Raw genomic sequence first — 22,349 nt, 5'->3', positions numbered from 1 at the left:
TAGTAAACACCGCTTGCACTTAAGTTGTATTATTTCGTCAGTTATGCTATTTACATACAAAAATCACCCTTGTCAAATACTCCATGACTCAAGTTTTAATTCATTTTGAAAGACTTAATGAACTCTGTCTTGGAACACATGCTTCCTGTTCCTTTGGTAGATAGGTCTTCCAATGCTCCAACAGGTGAAATGCAAGTAGGCTACATGTGCTTAATTTGGTTGGCTATTGCTATCATAAGGTATTTTTTTGCCCTCAGTGCCATCAACCATAAAGACATTTCAAGTGCACATAATAAGTGCTTAACAAAACACCTCACTTCCTCCAAGATTTTAATAAACTGAACTTGAAAAGGGCACTAGAACAGTAAGAAGAAGCTCAAGGAAAAAGAATAATTGCAGATGATTTTTTTAATAATTGTTGAGATCTTGGTGTTTGGCTTTGGCAATTTTCTTTTCCTGAACCCATATTATGTTAATATGCATTTTTTCTTTACTTACACAACATTTAATGACCAATTTAATTTCTTTTGCAATTGTTTATTAATTTCTCTCAGTTCAGGACACCTTAGAGTTTTTGAGTAAAACAAAACCAGGTTTGCATGCTATAGAAGACATTTTGGTAAACAGCTGCTCAGAATTGTGCTCTCTTAGTCAAAATATTCTAATCAAAATATATCAATGGGCAGGACCTTTATGTAAGTCTTCATGATATATTAGTTTCTCCTATGCTTTCATTTTACTTTTTTTTAATCACCAATCTCTGCTTTTCATCTTCTCTTTAGTAAAAAATTATGCTGCTGTTGTCCATTGGAAGTTTGCTTAATTTTTATACTTCCTTATAAGCTAAATATTTCATAATAATGTTAAGTTCTCCCTATGGTACATTGATTGGTTATTCTCATTAGCTCCCTGTATAAAACCAGAATCAATATCCCTTTCTGACAGTTCTTTAACACATTCATAAATAAAGAGTTATGTCTTCCTCTGACATGCATGTACTTACTTGATTTATAGCAGCTTAAGTCTCTGGGAAAAATCATACACTATTACCTAGGCAAGTACAAGATTATTGTTCAGAGTTTCTATGGGAGAAAACGGGGAGAAAATCCTATCTGTCAGCTCTCCCTGTAGTAGAAGAGCTGCATGATGGATGCAGTGCAGTTGCAGAGATCTGGTAGCCTTCATAAGGCATTCAGGCCAATACATGGGATTAAAATAAATAAAAATAGCGTTTTGAGCCATATAATCAGAGCTACACACCCAGGCCTCTGCTGCATTACTGTTGAAAGCATCCAAGATTAACCCAGGGCAAAGGAGGACGGGCCTGGTTCTTCAAATTCTGCTGTTACCCAAAAAGACTGTCTCGTTCACTCTTCTCCCACCCCAGGAAGCCACACATGCTGCTTGTGCACATTCTACACTGCGAGGTAATAAACCAAGAGCAACCCCAAACAACAAAATCACCTCTCTTTCCAGTTCAGTGAACTGTGGCATGCAATAAGCACAATATTTTGCATGATGATTGTAACAAAAAATTAAAAGAAATATTTCATACATATATAATACATAGACCTAAATTAAAGAGAAATTTTTCATACATATATAATGTGTATATATATATATATACATATATCCCTGTAGAGTAGGAAGAGATGGCACCAGAAAGAAAACAAACCAGAACCATGCCTCAATGTAATAATGACCAACTGCTTTTCAAGTAGCAGTTTGAAGAGAAGTGGTAATTAGAATATGAAAGCTGGGAAGTATTTACTACAACATATAAACATATTTATAAACATATTTATAAATATATAAACCCTCCTTAAGCAACTCCTTTGCCAGATTCCCTTTGTCATCAGGTTCCTGAGTTAAACTGTATAGCACTGGAGAATAAGCATTAAGTAAATGCCATTCATTAACATGACTTGAAACTTACTTCCACAGAAGAATTGAACCAGAAAAATTACTGTATTACGTGTTCAGTTTGTCCCATTTCTGGATTTTAGGCAGCATCTTGAAACATATTAAAAAGAAATTGGAAATTACATGGATTTTTTAAAAATATTTCTGTTTTCTGTGCTCATTCACCAAACCAATCATCTCACACACTCACGTCTGAAGCTGAAACTTCTATAAAAAAGCAGCAGTGAGTCATAGAGAGTACACTTTGCTTGTTCGTATGATGATATCATTATTACTGTCTCAGTGACACTTCTTAACACCATTGCTATTGAATGTCTAGGGATGATCTCACTGGTCATCAATTTATTTAAAGTTGGAACATTTTAGAATACTTAAAATATTGCTGTTCACAGGAACAGATTTTATTCAAGTGTAGTTACTTGTAGTTACAGTAGTTACTGTAAAATCCCAAAATAACTTCCTCAAGAAATAATTTCAGCAATATTTTAAATTTTAAATAAGAACTTTATCTCAAGTAATGGTACAGGATGTTCCAGTTTCAGAAACTTGTGTTTTTGTGTCTGCATCATGTTTTTGTTTTCATAAATTTTTGAGTCTGAGAACACCAGAAAGCATTTTATTATCAGTGTAAATGGAGATGATTCATACAATAATATTTAAAGAAAATGACCCTGAAATTCAAAGCAAAATGATGTATAGGTGGTCAAGAATATATTTTTTCATTATATTTTTGCACTGGATGATGTTAAGTCCTCACTAGTTAAAGGGACTATAAATGTCATTCATACAAATAAAAATAAAAATAAGTAGATGTTTTTCAAACATGAAGAAATATTAGGAAAGGAGCTGCAGAACAATAGGCTTCATCTTAATTTATGGTGAGTATCATACAAAAGGAATAAAATGAAGCTCTTTTAAAGAGACTATGTGAATTTAGTAGATTAAACTACCTGAAGAACACTTCTTTTGAAAAAGTTCTTAGTTAATGGTTCCATACTAACAAAAAGCAACAGACCCCATTAATCCAACCAAGAATGAATTGAAGTACAGCTGGATGTTAAAAACACTACTCTGTCTGTTTGACATAATAAACAGTACAAATAAAAAATGTTTGCTAATAAAACAATCTAAACCGCAAATACTGTGTTTAAAAGAAATTTGGAGGTTCTGGTAATAGCCACAGAAGTTGGTTACAGAGCGAAATTAAAAGGGCTCTGTATACTATGGGAATTTTACTGATCTCTGCTGATAAAAATATTGTTTAAAACTACAGCAAATGTCTATTAAAGTAGTAAAAGCCAGGGGGGAGGACACACTTTCATTCTTTTGATACCACATTAATCATGGGTTTGGTGCTGTACAAGGCACAAAGGATTAGTACTGAAGCATTCAGCAATCTTGAGCCCAAAACCAGGCCTCCGAGTTGGGAAACACATCTCAAGCAGGAGCTTTGCTTAAAAGTAACTCCCTATTGCATCCATCAACGACCCCATATGTAAGCTGCACACGAACACAGGTAATTTACAAAATATAAGGTGCTTTTTTTCTTTCTTTTCTTTCTTCTAAATCTTGATGAAGCTGGTGAACACAGATGCTGATGCTGAAACTTTGGCAATCTCCTGACATTAAGTTAAACCGTAAATAAGAACAAAGAAATGTAAATGGGCATGTTATTTTCACTTCATTTATTATAACATTTTAGAAGTGTTACAGGGGATTGGTTGTTGTGTTGGGTTTTTTTTCACCTGCTTTGAAGTTTCAGATTTTGTTCTGAACGTGGTTCCCACATAGGGATTGTCCTCACCGCTCCCCTTCCCTTCAGACCGACCCACCCCTGCTGTGTCAGCAGCACATGAGCTGTACACTTCTAAAGCTTCCTGTAATTAAGTTCACCTTGTTGCATTATAGGCAAACATGTTCAGACTTATTTTGGATACATTTGGGAAATAATAGCTTTTTAGAGTCTACAATGAGAGGCAACGTGGGCTACTAAAATAAGCTGTGGTGAGGACAGTGTCTTGCAGTGCTTTTACACGTGGCGAATTCCCTTAGTGTCTTGGTACTTTCATCAGAAAATAAGGAACATTAATTTCTGTTGTTTTGCATCAGAACTAACGTAAGTTTACAATAATGTTTGTGTTTAAAGTATATTGGTTTTGTGTGCACCTAGGATGGGATTCAGTTGACAAAAAGCCAAGTACGTGGTTCCATTTCAGACACAATTTGGACATCCTGCCTGGACACCACTGCCTTTCCACAAGGCTTCTGGTCTCCCCTCAGCTCCTTTTTCATGTTTCCAATCCCAATAAAAACATTTCCAACATCCTAGGGCAACTTGCAGTTGCACAAGGCACATAGGATTTGGCAGTTGATTCCAGCTCACTCAGAATTATGTAAACTATGACAGAGTAATTTTCTGGCACATTTTTATGTATGTGAAAAATACCAGCCCAAGATCCTTCAAGTGACAGAGACTCTCATATTTCATGCCATGACACAGCAACTAACAGAGCAAGGGAAACCTATGGATGTACAATCATCTGGGTGTTTTTCAACCCTAATAAGATGTTAACACAATTCCTTGCCGGGTAATAAGAAGTTGACTTTGCCTCTTGCCAGCTGGGACAAAGAGTTCAGCAGCCAGACGTTTCAGTGGAAGAATTTCAGCCTCAGCAAAGAAACAGCAAAATACCCATGACAAAACACAGAGCCACCCACCCTGACAACCCAGCGATCCTATGGCTTGTGCCAGGCTGACACGCTGATGGGGCCAGCCTTGGGGTGCCACAGAAGTTGCCTTCCAGCCTGCAAAGTGGCACAGTAGCTGGAGTACTGCATCCAGCTCTGGGCTCCTCAGAACAGGAAGGACATGGACCTTTGGAAGCAGCTCCAGAGGAGAGACACACAAATTATCAGAGGGATGGAACACCTGACGTGTGAAGACAGGCTGAGACTGTTCAGCCTAGAGAAGAGAAGGTTCTGGGGAAGCCTTATAGCACCTGCCAGTACCTAAAGGGAGCTACAAGAGAACTGCAGAGGGACTTCTTTTTACAAGGGCAGGTAGTGGTAGAACAAGAGGGAATGGCTTTGAACTGTCAGTGGGTAGGTTATGTCAAGTACTGGGAAGAAACTCTTCACTCCTAGGGTGGTGAGACACTGGCACATGTTGCTCAGAGAAACTCGGTGCTCCACCCTGGAAGTGTTCAAGGCCACATTGGATGGGGCTTTGAGCAACCTGGTCTAGTGAAAGGTGTCCTTGCCCATAGCAGGGGGTTGGACTAGCTGACCTTTGAGGGCCCCTTCCAACCCAAGCCATTCTATGATTCTATGTCTTGCCCTGTCCCCAGCAAGGCTGAGTGAGGATGCACCAGTACCTCATGTGCAGCTCAGGGCCAGTCCTACCTTCCCCAAAACACATATTTTATCCTGCCCTGATGGCAAATGCCATACCAAAGCCTCTTAGCCAATAGAGCAAATACAGCAGAAAGACAGCCCTGGTTCTCTGCAGCTCCTCCTCTCTCCTCCAACCATGATGGGAAACATCAAAAAAGGGCAGAAATCTGCTTTTTGCCTCCCTCTGGTGTTTTGATCTTTCTCTGCCTCAGAAAGGGGAAAGGAAATCAGCCACTACTGACATGAATCCTTTGTGCCCATTTTCCCTTTCCACAATGGTATGGAAATCAGACTTTCCCAGAACACTGCTATTTCACCCTCATTGTCCTGACTTTTGCTTTGGCAGTGTAAATTAGAACTAGTGTGGTTTGTCCCATCCTCAGACAACATGTTAGGAGACCAGATTTCTGCTGTTCTAAAAGGACTATCCTTCTGCAGATTTAGGAACCCAAACACATCTCCTTCTGGAAACAATTATTACATCTGCTGTTCTGAATGGTCATTAGGACTGGCTGAAATTATTACTGAAAATGGGCTTACAACGACAAAGTTTCTCAGGGAATAGCTGCATTTCTTACAGTGGGGGAGGTGGTGGTGGGGGAAGAAGTTAAAGTCTTTCAATTCATGGCTACTTTCTAGATTTTTTTTTTTTTTTTTAACTATTCGAAGAAAGCGTTCATATTTCTGTGGCACTTTCTTTTAAAACCTCTGTGAAAGGAACATCTTCTTTAAAGCTGGCCTTGAAACAGCCACTAATGGGAATGCTCAATTTTAAGATGCTCCTTTGAGGGACAGATTTACACACCAAGGCAAACCACATAGGCATTTAAAATATTTTCAAAACCAGGGTACAGAAAGCTGAGGAATCTCGGCATCTGCGAAAATGTGACTCTAATTTGTAATACTGAGGACACTTAAAAACAAGGTCTTTATTAAGGAAATAAAAATGAATTCTGACTCATTGATGTTAAACTGGTATTAAAAGAATCTGGAAGTCACACAACAGCACTGAAGAAGAGAAAGGAGAGAGATACAAAGAAAGTACATAAGAACAGAAGAGATTAATAGGTTTAAAGGAAAAAAGCCTGACAGTTTTAAATATAAATGTACTATGAGATGCTATTCCTGCCTGTTCCCTTACTTTGTAGGTCTTGTTCTGATACATAGTAGAAAAGGAATGTGTTGAACCTTTTTGATCCATTCAGTCTTAATAGTAAAAGTAATTTTCTCAGGTGGGCACTGAACAGTTGCAATTACAGTTTATTTTGGCAAAAATCTTTTAAGACACTAACGGTATGAGGGTAAGGAATGACAGCACAGCATGTCTTCTAAGCTTGATACCAGCAGATTTGCAGAAGACCCAGAGACAACAAATTGTATTTTCCTGTTGAAATCTCAAGGTGGTTTATTTCAAATGCACTTTACCTGGGGTTAATGAAAAAGAATGAAAATATTCTAACTGCGGTCATGCAGCTATTGCTATTATCATTCTCAAGATCCATTTAAGCTCTAGCACAGTTGTCTTTGGGCTATCAAAACCAAAAGAACTTTCTTCTCTGAAAGACTAAAGCTTTCACTATCTACTTTTCATTCCCATTCACTCCATGGTTGCTTAAAAACATAACACCTCCCCACCCCTTCACATCCTACCTACCAATTAGGCTATTTATTGTAGAAGACCACACTAAAGGTCTGTCTCTTTTTTGACACAAAGACTGCTTAAGCATCATATCATGCATGACAGGTTAGTTCTTAAGACAGGAACTAGTAGCAGAAAATTAACTTTTTAAAAAGTTGTCTGCTTTTATCCTATTAACATCAACATATCACAAAATCAATCAGGTTGGAAAAGACCTCTGAGATCATCAAGTTCAACCTTTGATCTCTTCTGAAAGTTCTATTTGGTATGGGATTTCATTTTCTAGAGTAAGAAGGTATTGGTGTTTTTCTGGGTTTTGTTTTTGTCTTTTTTTTTTTAATTAATTGTCAACTTCTTTCAACAAGTAAAGTCGTTGTTTAAAACCTCCATGTCTTCTTACCCAAGATACTCCTGGCAGCTGTTTTTTCACTGCTGAAGTAGTTCTTCATAAGCTTCTACACTTAATATAGAAATGAACTTGGTTTTTTAAAATACTTTCCACACACCCATTAAAAGTATACTAGAGAACAGCAACACAATATGATAAGTGAACTACATGGAAGATATGAAAAAATCCTATTTTTTGAATTTTTTCTTTATCGACTAGACGTGCACAAGGACAGAGTTCGATCTCTGCTATACAGGCAGTTCACAGGAGGTCACCTTATCACTACAGTGCTATTTTGCTTTGGCTTGGTTGAACTTTTCCAAAATCTTCGTGATAAACAAAACAATTTTTCCATTACTAAAGGCCACTCACCTGACAGCTCAGGGTCTCAGGACTCGTATGGGTTGTCTTCGCTTGGGCTGATTTTAGCCTTAAAAAAAAAAAATAATATTTGTGATAGCAGTCACCTGGTGGTCAGCTAACTACCAACTACATTTTTTTCAGAATTCTTTAGTTTACAGTGATAATGAGCAGCTATTCATGTTTCTAGAATAAAATGAACTGCCAAAGGGTGCATGAGTGCAGAGCAGTACCAGAGGTGCAGGAGTTCTGACAGAAACCACAGCTGTAATTCAGAGGTCACTACAGGATTTCAGCCTTCCATTGTTCAGGTAAACCCAGCTTTAGAACAAAAAGTGAATGGTGAGGAACAAATGAAATGAGTAAGCACAGAAGCTGCATTCAAAAAACTTCCAAAAATAAAGTCTGTGGAGGACAGGACTATCAAAATCTTTCTTCTCCCAATAAAGGGAAGAAACACCCTAAGCCAAGACCATATGCATCCCAGTGATGACTTCAGGATGCTGATAGGTCATTCTGAGTCCATCTCTTTCTTTCAGGAAGGCTGAAGCTCCCAGTCTTTGGACCCAGAGGGTTTCTGGAAAGGATTTTTTATTTCCCCAGAAAAGTAATATAACTGCGTTATGATTTTTTTTCTTACATTATTTGAATTATTAATATATATTATTGTAACTAATAAATCAGACTGTTAGATTGCTAAATCACTAACTGGAGTAACAATAATTTCCGAGTTTCAGCTGTGACTGTGTTTCTCTTTTGCCCAAGCAAGAGTTATGTATGATAAGCATGAAGCATGATGACTATATGTATATAGTCACACAATAAAAAACAAACACCAAACAGAGCTCACAACCATGTATTTAAAAGATGCACATCATCTTAATTGACAAAGAATATTAGAAAATTAAAAGAGATATGTGAACAGCTATAGTTCTTCAATCACATGTGCATTTACCATGCCAAAACTTTGCAAAAATATTTTTGTTCACTTCAGCTGTGACTAGGGAATTTATTTCATCTGTAAACAACAACAAAAAAAAGACATAAAAAATAGCAAAATCATAAAGTTGCTGCAATCTGTTCTAGAAGCATCAAATGAGTTTTCATCATCAAATCTTTTCAACCAGAAAGTGATTTGTGTTTTGTACAAATTATTTAACTGAATACAGTGAAACTGATGAATTTTCAAAGATACACAGTACTCATTTCATAGAAGTGCACTTTAAGAGGTAATTTTGTGGAAACACACATATTCCATCTATGGTTCAGAAAAAGTGAAACTTTGTGAAGACTTTTTATCTCCTTTTATGTTGCACTTACTGGGTGTAATGGACAAGCTTTTGGGGCTTTTTGGGGCTCTTTCTTTAGACTTAAAATAAAAGCAATAAACTCAAAGTTGAGAATTATTATGATAATTATTTAACCAATTCAAAAGAAAATGGTGGTTGGTACCAGCAGAGCAGAGGGAAACATCAGCAAGCAAAGCAGTAATAAGTTCAGTAGGTCTGGTGGGACAGAGAGGTCAGGCAGAGGTGCCGCCTGGAGAGAAAGGCCAGATACTAGGGAGCCAGTATCTCAATGGTTTTTAATGTCAAGTACAGCTGTGAATGTTAGCTATGAATATACTTATTTTTGGTAGTTATTTCTTAAGAATCAGGGCTGAAAGATCAGAAATGCAGTCTTCCTTTTCTGAGATACTGTTCTTCATCTGGCAAGTGCACACATTTTACCTTCATAAATTAATTATAGAAGGTCATGCTAGTGGTTATCTGATTTTGTCCATGGAGTATCTGCAGGGGGCTTTTGGTGCAGTATAGGAAAATGCATTTCTGATAGCTTTGCTCTGAGAGACATCTAATGCTTGGAAAACTATGCCAGAAATTTTGCGTATTTTCAGCTTCCTCAGGCTGGTATCACTTGGTGGACATTCACCTCTGACACACCTCTCTACACAAGGTTAGTAAGCCACTTCAGTGCCCAAAGAAGGGCTAGAATCATGCCAAGGATTCTTGGTATGCTTCAAATAACTGGTAGGGTAAATATACTGGTCTTACTTAAAGTAGATGGTGTTCTTTCTGCTTTATGAGACTCACCAACAACACCAGCTTGAAAACTTTTTCCAGAGGCAGCTGAAGATGGTACAGTCGCTAAGTTGATATTCTTAAGATAATTGTTCTAGAATTAAAATCACAAAGCTATTTAGAATCTGATGATTTCATGAATTATTTTAAAGGAAAATAGATCAAAAAACCCCACACCCCACTCTGCCTTACTCTGGATTAAATATATTCAAAACGAAAAGTATTTTGATTAAGGAGACTGTCCCTTTGAAAATTGTTTTAAATATCCTATGTAGTCAGTGGTTTTCTTTTTTAATTGAGAAGATTCAAAACTTACATTTTTGCATTAACATCCCCATCAAAAGCTTTATCAGAAATTCTCCCAACAACCCTGTTAGTAGCACATATGCAATCATCCTCACGCTGTATTTAATTGGGACAGATACAAGAGTCACAGCTGTTTCTGTGAGAGTTTCAAGCTAAATTACATTTTTGATTGAGTTACTTGAGTGGCAAATCTCCATTAGTCAGTTATATACTACATGCTGTTATATCACTCTCAGAAAAGCAAAAACTTCATTCATCATTACTACAGCTCTCTATCAAACAGGCTTTTTGTATACATTCACTGCATAATTTCGATTTGAATATTCCCCCCATAAAAAACCTAAACCAACCAAACAAAAAACCCACCACAACTCAATTGTCTCCACTATTTAAAGTATCATGGTAAATGTCACTCTTTTTAATAAATAGTTTGCTCAAGTATATTTCAAGTACTACACAAATAAATAGTGTTCTTTTAATACTTGCAAGTAATCTATGTTAGTTTATAAGTAATAATTCTGCTAAAATGAGAAGAAAGGAGATTGGATTACAAGTCCCTTTCCAAAAGAGCCAAATGTGTATATATGGAAAAGCGTTAAAAAGATGAACTTTATATTAAAGGAAGCAGTATCAGTTCATTTACCATATAAATACACTCCTAAGTCCATTCTTTGGTGAATGGTTACTGAAAAGACTGAAAAAGATCCATATCAAGTTAATGAATTCTACTCTGCTGACTTACAGAAAAGAATATAAAATAGAAAAATCTACATATATTATTTCAAACTGCTTATTAGATAGACTTATCTATAATATATATGTTAGGCACAAATTACATTAAAATAACATTTACAGAACTGCAAAGGAAAAGTTTCACAAGTTAGAAAATGGGAGGGGGCAATGAAAAAAATCAATGTTGGCTGAGTAACCTCAGCTCACCCCTTCTGCTGAGGCAGTATTTTGTGATCTTTATTTAAAGCACATTATGACATAGCAGATGTTGGAAGCCAATGCTGAAGAGCAGTGGTAGGAAGCTAGGAGACATGGAGCAAGGATAGATCACTGACATTTTCCCTTAAAGTGATACAATCATGGTGCCACAATACGGTCCTGAAGCCAGCGAAAATACTGCTGCTTCATTAAACTCCGCACCTAGAAATATATCAGAGGAATTTGTGGTTTGTAATTTCCCAAGTACAACATAATTAAGTTCAATCTAATCTGATAAATGTCATATGTGATTCACTGCCACTGTCAAGGTTGGAAAAACCCCAAAACTCCCAGAATGGTGGTGGTAAATCAGTGCCTAAAAGGCGGGGGGCTTAGAAACACAAAGCAGAGGCTTCAAACCATTGATAAATTTTTTTGAGCACCATGGTCATCTGTTTTCTGATAGAGAAAACTAATGGGTCTTGGCAAAAGGACTTTAAATTGGCAAGGAAGAATAAGGTCCTCAGTAAGGGACAGGAAGAAACAGAAAAAAAAATATAAAAAGCAGCAAGTACACAAGAAAATCAGTAAGAAAGATGCATCAATAGAAGAAAGAACAGAGGGCACCAAACTGGGATCCAGCAGGCAGGTAATTTAAGGGTGTTTCTAGAAAGTGGCAAGAAAGATAAAAGCAAAACTCAGCAAAATGAAATAATGAGAAATAATGAGAATTGTATGAGGCCACAAGATATTCCTGTTCCAGTGAATTTAAATGTTCTGTTTGGGACAATAACAGAGAACTCAGAAACACAGTTTAGTTTTGAACTGTGGTTTAAAACTAAATCGTTGAAATGTTAGTACAGGAAAGCCCATGAGACAGAGGAGTGACTGCTACATTTGTACACACAGGAGGCATTCCCTCCTCCAAGGTAACCATCGAAATAGGAAGGAAAATAATGTCTTTAGATCCCTGGGTGAAAATAGAAGCAGAGAGAGAATGAATGCTTTCACTAAAGAATATCAGCACAACATACATGAGATGAAGTCTGGAAGGTGACAACACATACTGAAATTAGTTGAAGAATGATTAAAAGCTATACCAATTTTAATGCAGAAATTATCTTAGAAATAAGTATATACAGAGTAGAATCAATTATTCTCACATTCATTCAGCAGGCATGGTTCCTGTGCACAATGCAGGGAACATCAGGATCCTGCAAAAGGAAAACTCAAGCGAAAATGCTTTTAAATGCTCTCCCTCTCTATTTACAGACACCTTTCACCACTAAGCAGGACAATGTCACAGTAGTCAGGCTTCACAGCTGGAACTGAAAACTAATATGCTTGGGTTCCTTTTTTTTTTCCTTTTTAATTATTTTTAAGCACCAGAATTACATTAAAAGGTAGAAGTCTCTTTTCACCACAATCATCCTTAACTCATGTCTGCTAAGGAGGTAGGTGGTGCCAATGTTTATGGTTGCCCTGTAGAGAAGGGAGAAAGTCATCAGAGAGCCAAAGGAATGATAAATCCCTTTCTTCTGAGGGAGTTTCCCCTCAGTGAGTGAGACAGGTGAAACAGTTTCTGACTAATTTAATAATGAATATTAATCTGTAGAAAACAAAGCCCTGTTAAAAGAAGCTTTCTGGCAATCTAACGTAGTGGTTAAAAAACTAAAGTAAGGACAAAAGCACTGAGATGAGGAAATCTTTAGCTCTTGCTTGCCTTGGAGGTGTAAGGAATTCAAACAAGGCAGCATCTCCAATAAAACCCATCAGGTCCCTTTCTGGATTTTCAATTGCCACTCAGATTCAATTGCCTAGCCAGTAAAGGCAGACACATAGCTCTGAGGTTTGGATTCCTTTCTGGAAACAGATACCTAAGAATAATCCATTTCAGTGCTTACTTCTTAATTACCAAAATTCTGCCGTTTTCTAGTTTGATCCCAGCTGTCTCTTCAGCTGCAGCTGACTTCAATGAGACAGGCATGCATTCAGTGGAAGTCTCAAGGTAATGGAGAAGCTTCAGAGGGCAAGAAAAAAAATCCTAAAAAATCTTTTTTTAAAAGAAACAGAATACGTAAATCCCCCAAGCTTTCACCGAAATTACTAGAATTAAGTGAGGCAGCATGAATAGCATAGCATAGCATAGCAAAGCAGAGAATGGAATGGAATGGAATGGAATGGAATGGAATGGAATGGAATAGACTAGACTAGACTAGAATAGAATAGAATAGAATAGAATAGAATAGAATAGAATAGAATAGAATAGAATAGACCAGACCTCCTTTCAGGTAGGAGGGGCCTACAGTGATCATCCAATCCAATTGCCTGGACAAAAGTTAGAACATGTTATCAAGGGCATTGTCCAAACATCTCTTAAAAACCAGCAGGCTTTGGGCATTGACCACCTCCTAAGGGACCCTGTTCCCATGTCTGAAAACCCTCTTGGTAAGGAAATGCTTCCTAATGTCCAGTCTAAACCTCCTCTGTCACAGCTTGGAACTGTTCTCATGTGTCCTGTCACTGGAGAGCAGGGAGACCAGCACTTCATAGTCCAATGCTCCAATCTATCCAGATCCATCTGCAAGACCTCCTACCTCTCAAGAGAGTCAACAGCACCTCCTTCCAGTTTGGTGTCATCAGCCAACTTGCTAATGGTGCATTCAAGTTCTGCATTCAGGTCATTCATAAATATATAAATATCTGGAAGAAATTCTTTACAATACACAGAAGAAATTCTTCACTGTGAGGTTAGTGAAGCACTGGAACAAGTTGCCCAGAGAAGCTATGGATGTTCCCTGGAAGTGTTCTAGGCCAGATTGATCAGCCTGGTCTAGTGGGAGGTGTCCCTGCCCAGGGCAGGAGGGTTGGAACTAGGAGATATTTAAGGTCCCCTCCAATCCAATCCATTCAATTATTCTATGATTCTATATTTAACAGAACTGGCCCTACAACTGAACACTGAGCAGCACGGCTGGTGACAGGTCACCAGGCAGCGTCGGCCATTCACTACTAGCCCTTGAGTTCTCTCCCTTAGCAACTTCTCCACCCAGTGGACCATGAACGAGCTCATCCCACAGTTTGACAACTTGTCCAGATGATGCTGTAAGGAACAAAAGTATGAAAAACCTTGCTAAAATCCTGAAGAAATGCACCCATGACCTTCCGTTCATCCACTGGGTAGGAACCATTACACAGCAGTATGAGTATGGAATTGCTGAGGTAGTCAAGACAGAGGTACACGTACAACACACATGGCTGAGAAACAGAAAATGATTTGATTTTTTGAGGGTTTGAATGTATTTCAACATGCTCCTCAGACAAAAATATTACCTTGTATATAATTACAGAGATTTCATCAAGACCGTCTTATGAAAAAATATACTGTAGGAAAAAGAAGAATCTTCAAATAGAGAGGGGTCGCATCAAAAATACAGTGTCATATATCAAAACACTGCTGATATAGAGTAGTAGATCAAATAACATCTACTGGCGTGGTAAACCAAACATCTGCCTGGAAACCAGGGAGGCACTTTGACCAATGCCATACTGATTGGAAGTTTACTGTGAGTTTCCAGGAAGATTTTTATTTCAAGAGAAAGCATTGCAAGAAAAAGGGATAAGCACACCAGAGGTTATTTTTGGAAGCACATGTTGTCTTAAAGGCTAAAGTTTTACATTGCATCTGTAAAATATCAGAGTTAATCAGCTTGAAAAAAACCCAAAGTGCTTGGCATTTGAAAGTTCTAGCATCTGTGTCAATGCCACATTTTCATGTTTGAATAAAGAGATATCCAGGAAGAGGGCTCTTTTTGTGGAAATAAATTAATTTTGTTTTTATTTCCATCTCTCCCATCTCAAATTTAAGATTCTCTTAGTTTAGAAGCTGAGGGCCACATACACTTAATCCACGACATATTTTTATTGATGCTTTGGTGTAACGGCAGATTTCACTTCTCCGTGTCTGTAATTGATATAAGCAGATCCTTGCCACTGAAGTTATGGTTCAAGTATGTTTTGAAATAGAAAGGAATCCTTCAAATTGATTTATACAGCCCTGCCACCTGTAATATCTGTAGGTGAAATTGTAGCTACAACAGCCCACAATATACCTCCTGATGTCATAAAATTGCCCTTTCTAAAGGCAAGATTCTCTTGAAGGATCAATTTTTTATCTTGTTTCGTTCCCAAATCTATACAACATTTTCATGAAGCTAGAATATCTTCCATGTACAAGGATTTCCCACTAGAAATTCATCTCTATTCCTCTAAAGTTTATATTTATTCTAGGCTATGAAGCTTTTCTAAAAACATCTAAGAATTCCTTGGCTGGGTCTGCATTGTGCTCACTTTTCTCTGCAATCAGACATATTCTTAATTTTCAAGTTAATAGCATCAATTAATGGTTTTGAATTAGACCTCATTTTTGTGACAGAATTCTACTTTCAAATGGCCCTGCACAGTGACCTGGTCACAGCCCTCTGTGAATTCAACAAAGGCTATGACCTCTTGCAGTTGTCCCTTATTGTGACCTCCTTAATTGCACATATTAGGAGACACCAGCGAGTCAATAGCCATCAATCTCTTTACTCTGTTCAGCTATTAAGGTCTTATTTCAGACTGCTCAGAACACCAGAGAGTTGATTTTTACTCCTAAATCAATGGGACTTCAGCATATTAAACATTTTCATAAACACACAGAAGTCTGGTATCCCATCAAACTTACTGAAAAATATTATTTTCAGGTGTGTTCTTGTATGTAATGTCTGTGTAGAACAGCTGAGGGACTATATGTACTTTTGCTAGATGATCCTCAGCAAAATCATTACTTAGAGCAGATCAATAATGTTCTCCCTCTTTAAGAATCACACCCTGATAATCGTTTTTGTAAAATAAAAAAAATAGATGAGCTGCAGGTTGTTCCACTGGACGCATGGCTCTATCTCTACCAGCATTTTGACCAAAATCCAAGCATTGGCAGACAGCATTTCATCTGTTACTACTCTATCAGATCTCCTTATTGCTATTTTCTTGCATATTTATTAGGCTAAGTTCTCTCAAGAACAGACTGTAGTAGAGCAGAATACTTAGTGTACTGGTTTATTAAAATCCCTCCAATGGGGAGACACACACCAGGAGATTTAAAATTGGTGAAAATGACCTTGCAGATATCAGTCTGAGGTGTAGCTAGCTTTTCTGGAGCCATACTGTGTGAAGAAGTTGAGCAACTTATCTGGATAGCTCTAAATATTTTTATTTTTCTATTTTTTGAGGGAAGGAGCTGCTGCATCTATAGAGAGATTCAATTATTATTTCTCCTTATCAGGCCTGAAGTTCTGCTACCTAATACATCATGTGTTCCTGCATCTTATGGAACTGCAGATCTCATAATGTTTCTTGACTCACAGGATTTTTCATTTTGCTTTGGTGGTAGTTTTTTGCACAGAGCTTGCCTGTTTAAATTGGGATGCATTTTCTGGCTCGTGGAGCTCTGGCGTTGTCATGTGGTTTTACAAAAATTGTAGTATCTCAGTTCCTAGATACCCTTACATAAGTGTTCTCATATATATATATATATATATATATATATTCTTAATGGTCTGCCACCATTTCTTATATGTGCAAATATGTAGAGAGCATGTGTAAACATTGAACTCAACAACACCTTCTTGTAATGCATTTTTTTCACCTTATGGTTTCTACCTAATTTGTTGCACTTCTTTAATCTGGACTGAGGACATGACTAACTTCAATGAAGAATATTTTGGTTTACATTGCCTTTTTTTACTAGTAAGATGTATAAGGAAGAAGCATTCTAACACTTTTAGTAACTTTTATTTAAAGCTGTTGTGTTTTTCTACTCCTGTTTGACCACAGCATTAATCCAAAGGCTAAGTATACTTGTTAGTGTAAAGCATTAAGTCCAAATCACAAATTTATGCTTGATATTTTTAAATGGGTAGCAACAAGAATTATTTGATGACTACCACAGACTTTAAGATAAACTGAAGATCATAAAAATGTTACCTTAAAGTTAAATTGATGCTTAATAGGAAAAAGTTATATTTGTGGTAGTAAGAAAAGGACTTCCTTTCTTCTGGTACATAACCTTTGCTCGTCCTGCTCTTTATATACGCAGATTTCTTTTCAAGCTCTTCTTCTAGGCAACCAGAAAAAAAAAAGGATTTTTAATCTCTGATTAACAGAATTTAGCTCAATATATACAGGATTTTGCATCTATTTCCAATCTTTTAAGGAAAGTCTCAAAACCAGCTAAAGAGGTCATTGAGTTCCATGTTTATGCATGTTCTCTGTATACTTTTGCATATAAGAAATGGTGATAGGTTATTAAGAAGAGCTGGTCTTAGAGACAAGTGTCAAGCCAAATTGTCCTGCATTTCACTTTGCTTGGATACCATCAGCTCTCACCTCTCTTCTCTCCTTCAAATGTGTGTTGGGAGCTGTATGGTATAGTACTCACTAAATTATTTCATGACACAATAACAGCAATTTAAAAGCTTTTAAAAAAAAATTGAGAAAATGTCTCTCTTTTTTAAGTTCTTACTTTTTTCACAATAGTTCTGAAAACTAAATATTTTATTTCAATTTCCTCTGCAGAAAAATTTTGTAGGAATTGGGTTGATCTTTTTGGCATTGAATTTTTTTCTTTTTTTTTTTTTTTTTTGAGATACAGTTCACATATGCATGCAGTCCACCACAACTTAATTTTTCCTTAGAGAGTTTGAGTTTATAAATAGGAGATTGGGAGTCAACTGTCTTAATGCAAGAGTTTAAAACAAGTTAAATCTTTATCCCAGAGTGGATAGTATATATTAATCTACATGCACTCTCTGAGAAGACAATAAGGGAGCACAGAAGTCCCATGTCACCAGTAAGAAAACACCGTATTTTTGTCTCAAGGCAGATTTCACACATGCTTTCTACCTATCAACCTGTAAAATTACTTCACAGGTTCAAATTTTATTTTCAGATGGGCCAAGGGAGTTGTGACCCTAAAATAGCAGCAAAGGTTAATTAGCAAGTGATGCCCAATCTCAATTTATGGTGAATTTCACTGTTTGCAAAAGTGGGAACAAGGGGGCCACAGCAATTCATCTGTTCATCCATGCCTCCGGTCCTGCTTTTGGCTCTGAGATGAAACGCCTCGACTGACAGTTGTGTGGCGAAGTTTCCATGAAAAACAAAAAAGACTCAGAAAAGGGATTGCCTTGCATCATCTGTCTACTATCCCATCATCCTGCTGCCCCAGACACTGTTTGGCTATACTGCAATCCTGAAGTAGAAGACTCATGGATCTATAGTGGAGAAAGCTTTATTATAATGTGTAATGGGTGACAATGCGGGCCATGGGATAGATGACTCACTAATCTCTTAACAAAAGATTTATGCTTCAAACACAACCACAACCACAAGCAATATATTTCAAGTGATTTATTAGCAGTGTGAAAAATGACAGCAACTGACTAATTAAAATGAGAAGTACAACCCTGAAAGTGTTCCAACAGTTGTCATTAACATATATCTGGCATACAATCACAGGTAGCCATAGGGAACATGCAGAGCGAGCACACAAAGACACAGTCATGTGTGGAAAATGGAAAACATTCTCACCTCTGCACAGGCATTGGAGTGGAAGCAAGTTCTTAAGTTGAGCACAAAATATCCCTCTGATCAAGGGGTACAGTACAGAAAACCTCCCCAAATAGCACTGTTAGTGTGCCTTTGCCTGGTTCTCCTCCAAACACAGGAAAAAGTAACACAACGTGAGGATAACTTGTTAAGTTTGGCTTCACTTCATAACAAACCTGTTCATAAACTGCCTTATTACAATGTATTACAGCAGAGGTATTATCTCAGTGATATGACTCAGAGCTCTTAAATAGATAATAATTTCTTTGTGACAGAATCTCACCTACCCTAATGTAGAGGTTAACTCCTCGAGTCATAACATAAAGAATCCTGTCATTAACCATAATAATTACAAGCCGCAGATCAAGCCATACCCTGAAAGGAGCTGCAAACACTTCTACAGTCAGTTCTGTTTCAGTCAAAAGATAGAGAAACAGGAACCACCAGATGAAAACATGTGGAACAGTTATGTCAATCCACATGACACAAAGTTCAAATCATGCACAACAATTATTATGTTACCAAAGTTGTTGAAATGCTTTAAATTCTGTCACCAAAAATTCGTTTTGTCACAGGCTTACCTGCATACGGAATGACTGGGTTTAGGATGTCCCTTGAGTTGCACAGACCTACAACCCACCTTCAAGTATTCAGCATAGCTATATCAATAGGGGTTCATAAAACTCAGACCTAGAATAGCAATGCTGATATGAAAAAAATATATGGGGTTTTTAAAATTATGTTTCCCTCCCAGAGTCTGTAAAGGCATATATTTGTCCTTCATAAATAATTTGGGAGACTGAAATATGAAGAGGAAGAAATACTTCTGAAATCGGAAAAAATCACCCTAGGAGGAAAAAAAATAAATATGAGGATAATTGCCTATAAGAGGAATGTCTTTAACTTCTGCAGCAGTGAAGTTCCACAACAGAATGGAATAATATTCAGAGGATCTTTGATCTGTTTATGAAAAGGATAGGGTGATATTGCTGAGAGCAGAACAGAGAGTTTGATGACACCTAGCAGGTCTGTCCAGCTGATATTAAAATAAACCAACTTGAAAGAAAATAATACAGACTACTCTTTTTAAAGGACCACAAGGAAAATAACCTGTAAAACAAATTGTTCATGAGTTTGCACAATTAAATACTGTGCAGAGATGTAATTTAAGTACTGTATAATCCAGGCTCAGCTAGCACTTTCATTATGAGATGTCTGTGCTTAGAAGGAAAATCTTCAACACATTTTGGGTCACACACAAAACTCTTGGGCTTTTCCACTTCTTGAAACACTGACCCTGGGTCTTTTCAGGATATGCAGGTACCATATTTTCCACAGTTCATTTTAGTTTATGTTCACATTATCAAATACCTGTCCTTCAGATAAAATTTTGTCACTGGTTATGTTACTCATGACAAAGTCTCTTCCTTTGCCGGGAAACACTGAAGTCATACTCATGTCCAGTAAAATTGCTGGATGTGGCTGCCATGTTGATGCCTCTCCACACTGGCTAAATTATTTCAGTACTCTACATAATAGTTGCAAACACCAGGTCCCTTGAAAACTATCTGAAAGAAATGTTCATTTATTTAGTTGGGTCTTTTCACAGTGCATTAGCGTGTAAGGGTTGTTGAGGATGTGATGTTTAAAAATGAAAGCAACCATATGTATATATCAACTGTTGACCAATCATTAACACTTTTTCAGCCCAAAGTTTATGCCAGCAGTAAACTGAGATCATAATCATGTGCTCAAACACATCTTCATAATACATTACAAATGTCAGCAGAACCTAAAGAAGTAATAAAGTACCTAAAAGTGGTTGTCTTCTCTTTCATTGGCTCAAAAACACTGCCTAGTATTGAATTTTCTGCTGTGCATATTATTCTCTTCTTCTCCTTCTCAGTCTTTGAAAAAAAAATCAGAAAAACCTAATTTCTGGACTGAAAATCCCTTTCTTTTTCAAACTTCAAACTTCTCAAATTTGTCCACGAGCCAAGAGTTCGCATTAGGATGTTAAATACCAGCCTATGTGCTTAAAATAAAATATTGCTTAAAGTCAACAAGGTGTCATTCAGGTACATTCCAATACCTTTCATTATAGAAGAGGTTCAACCTATTTAAGCTAAAAGTGGATTTTTTCAAATGGCTAAAAATGATGATCAGCATTACAGCATTACTCACCAATGCCTGAAAAGTGAAATTCTATTTCCTTCGGAGAGTTCACAGCTTGTTGTTGTCATTGAAGCCTAAGTTTCATTAAAGAGTGGTCTTAGTTTGCTCACAATATTTGCATTGTTCTTCGGAGAAATTCCTACTTAAATGAGTCATCTTGTATTTGGGCGCTTCGGCTCCCATTTGGTAATATTTTAAAGCAAATATTTATGGAAGAAAAGGTTCACTAAGTCATTTCCTTGGTAACATAATTTCTAATGATTCATATAATCGTGCATATCTTTATAAATATATTCTGAGAAATAAACCACTGAAATTAAGTAAAATACACTCTTAAGGTTGATTTAATCTCTTTTACTGAAAAGTCATTAAAAATAAAATTCTCTCCCAGGATACTCAAGTCAAAATGACAAGCATGATAATAAACATTTGGTAATAAAAATAAATTAAAAATCAAAGCTTTATGATATATTTTCCTATCAAAGTGAAAGTGGCAAATTGAAAACAATAATGACGCTCATCCACAGTTACAGTTCCAACAGAACATTTCAGAGTTTGATTTAAAACTAGTAGCAGCTTGAAAATGAGCCATAATGTTACATTTTAAACTGCTACTGCTCAATCCATCAAGTATTAAAATATTGATGTTGATTGATGGCATTTTCTCACACTGTTTCTCTTGATGAGGCTTCAGAGAAACTGAAGCAACAATATTCACTATGTTACGAGGTTGCACACCTCCTCTATGCCAGTTCAGTTGCTACCACTGTGTTCATATGCACCAGGAATTTCTTTGGTGGTTTGAGAAATTCTAGCATCTTCACCAGGTATGAGTCTAGGACACACACTTTGGTAGCTTTTCAACCGATAGTGGTACAGGTTTCCAGCACCTGGAACACGTGGGCTGAATACAGTCACTAACTGCAATAATCAGTTTTGCAGCTGCCATGTTACTTCCTAAGAAACTGCAGTGACTGAGCGATTCTATTAGGCTTTCTTGTGGAACTTTCACTGTCAAAAAAGGTCTCAGGGACTAAGATCCACTGCAGTTTTTATGCCTGGTGCAAGATGAAGAGATAAGACCCAGTAGTATACTGGCTGGTCTAAGCAATTTCCTGCTGGCATTTCGGCTTTGCTCCTACTGCTCTGTTGGTCTCAGGTTTTGAGGTTTCACATCCCATCCAAAATGCTATTGCAGAGGGTTATACCAACCCTGCATGTTTTATTCACACTGACCCCCTTGCTCTTATCATAGCTTTTAATGGCCACAGGACTGGAAGAGCCTAAATTGCTTTTTCTTCCTTTTTTGCTTATTCTATTGAGTAGCTTCCATCTGGATTTGTTGAGCAGCAGCAAGAAAAAAGAAATTAGAAAATATGCATATCCTGAAAATAGTACCTGTTACATCAGTTCAGACTATAAGCAATGCAGTTTCCTTTAATTTGCAGAAACAGAGTGAACCATAAGCACCCTTTTTTACAGCTATTTCTTTTAAATGTGGATA

The 22,349-nt window shown here is 37.1% G+C and overlaps 1 long non-coding RNA gene across 1 annotated transcript; it reads right to left on the bottom strand.

Annotated features, from left to right (window-relative positions):
• Positions 1-6,558: 6,558 nt before the first annotated feature.
• LOC125325897 lies at positions 6,559-9,880 on the bottom strand. The gene is made up of 3 exons (XR_007203602.1): positions 9,797-9,880; positions 7,716-7,773; positions 6,559-6,741 (listed from the first exon to the last, which is right to left on the bottom strand). It is a non-coding gene; the product is annotated as an uncharacterized LOC125325897 (long non-coding RNA).
• Positions 9,881-22,349: the final 12,469 nt, after the last annotated feature.

This window comes from Corvus hawaiiensis, chromosome 5 (assembly GCF_020740725.1).
Source record: "Corvus hawaiiensis isolate bCorHaw1 chromosome 5, bCorHaw1.pri.cur, whole genome shotgun sequence".
NCBI lineage: Eukaryota > Metazoa > Chordata > Aves > Passeriformes > Corvidae > Corvus > Corvus hawaiiensis.
The sequence above is the reverse complement of the archived record's forward strand: the minus strand, read 5'-3'. Positions and strand labels throughout refer to the sequence as shown.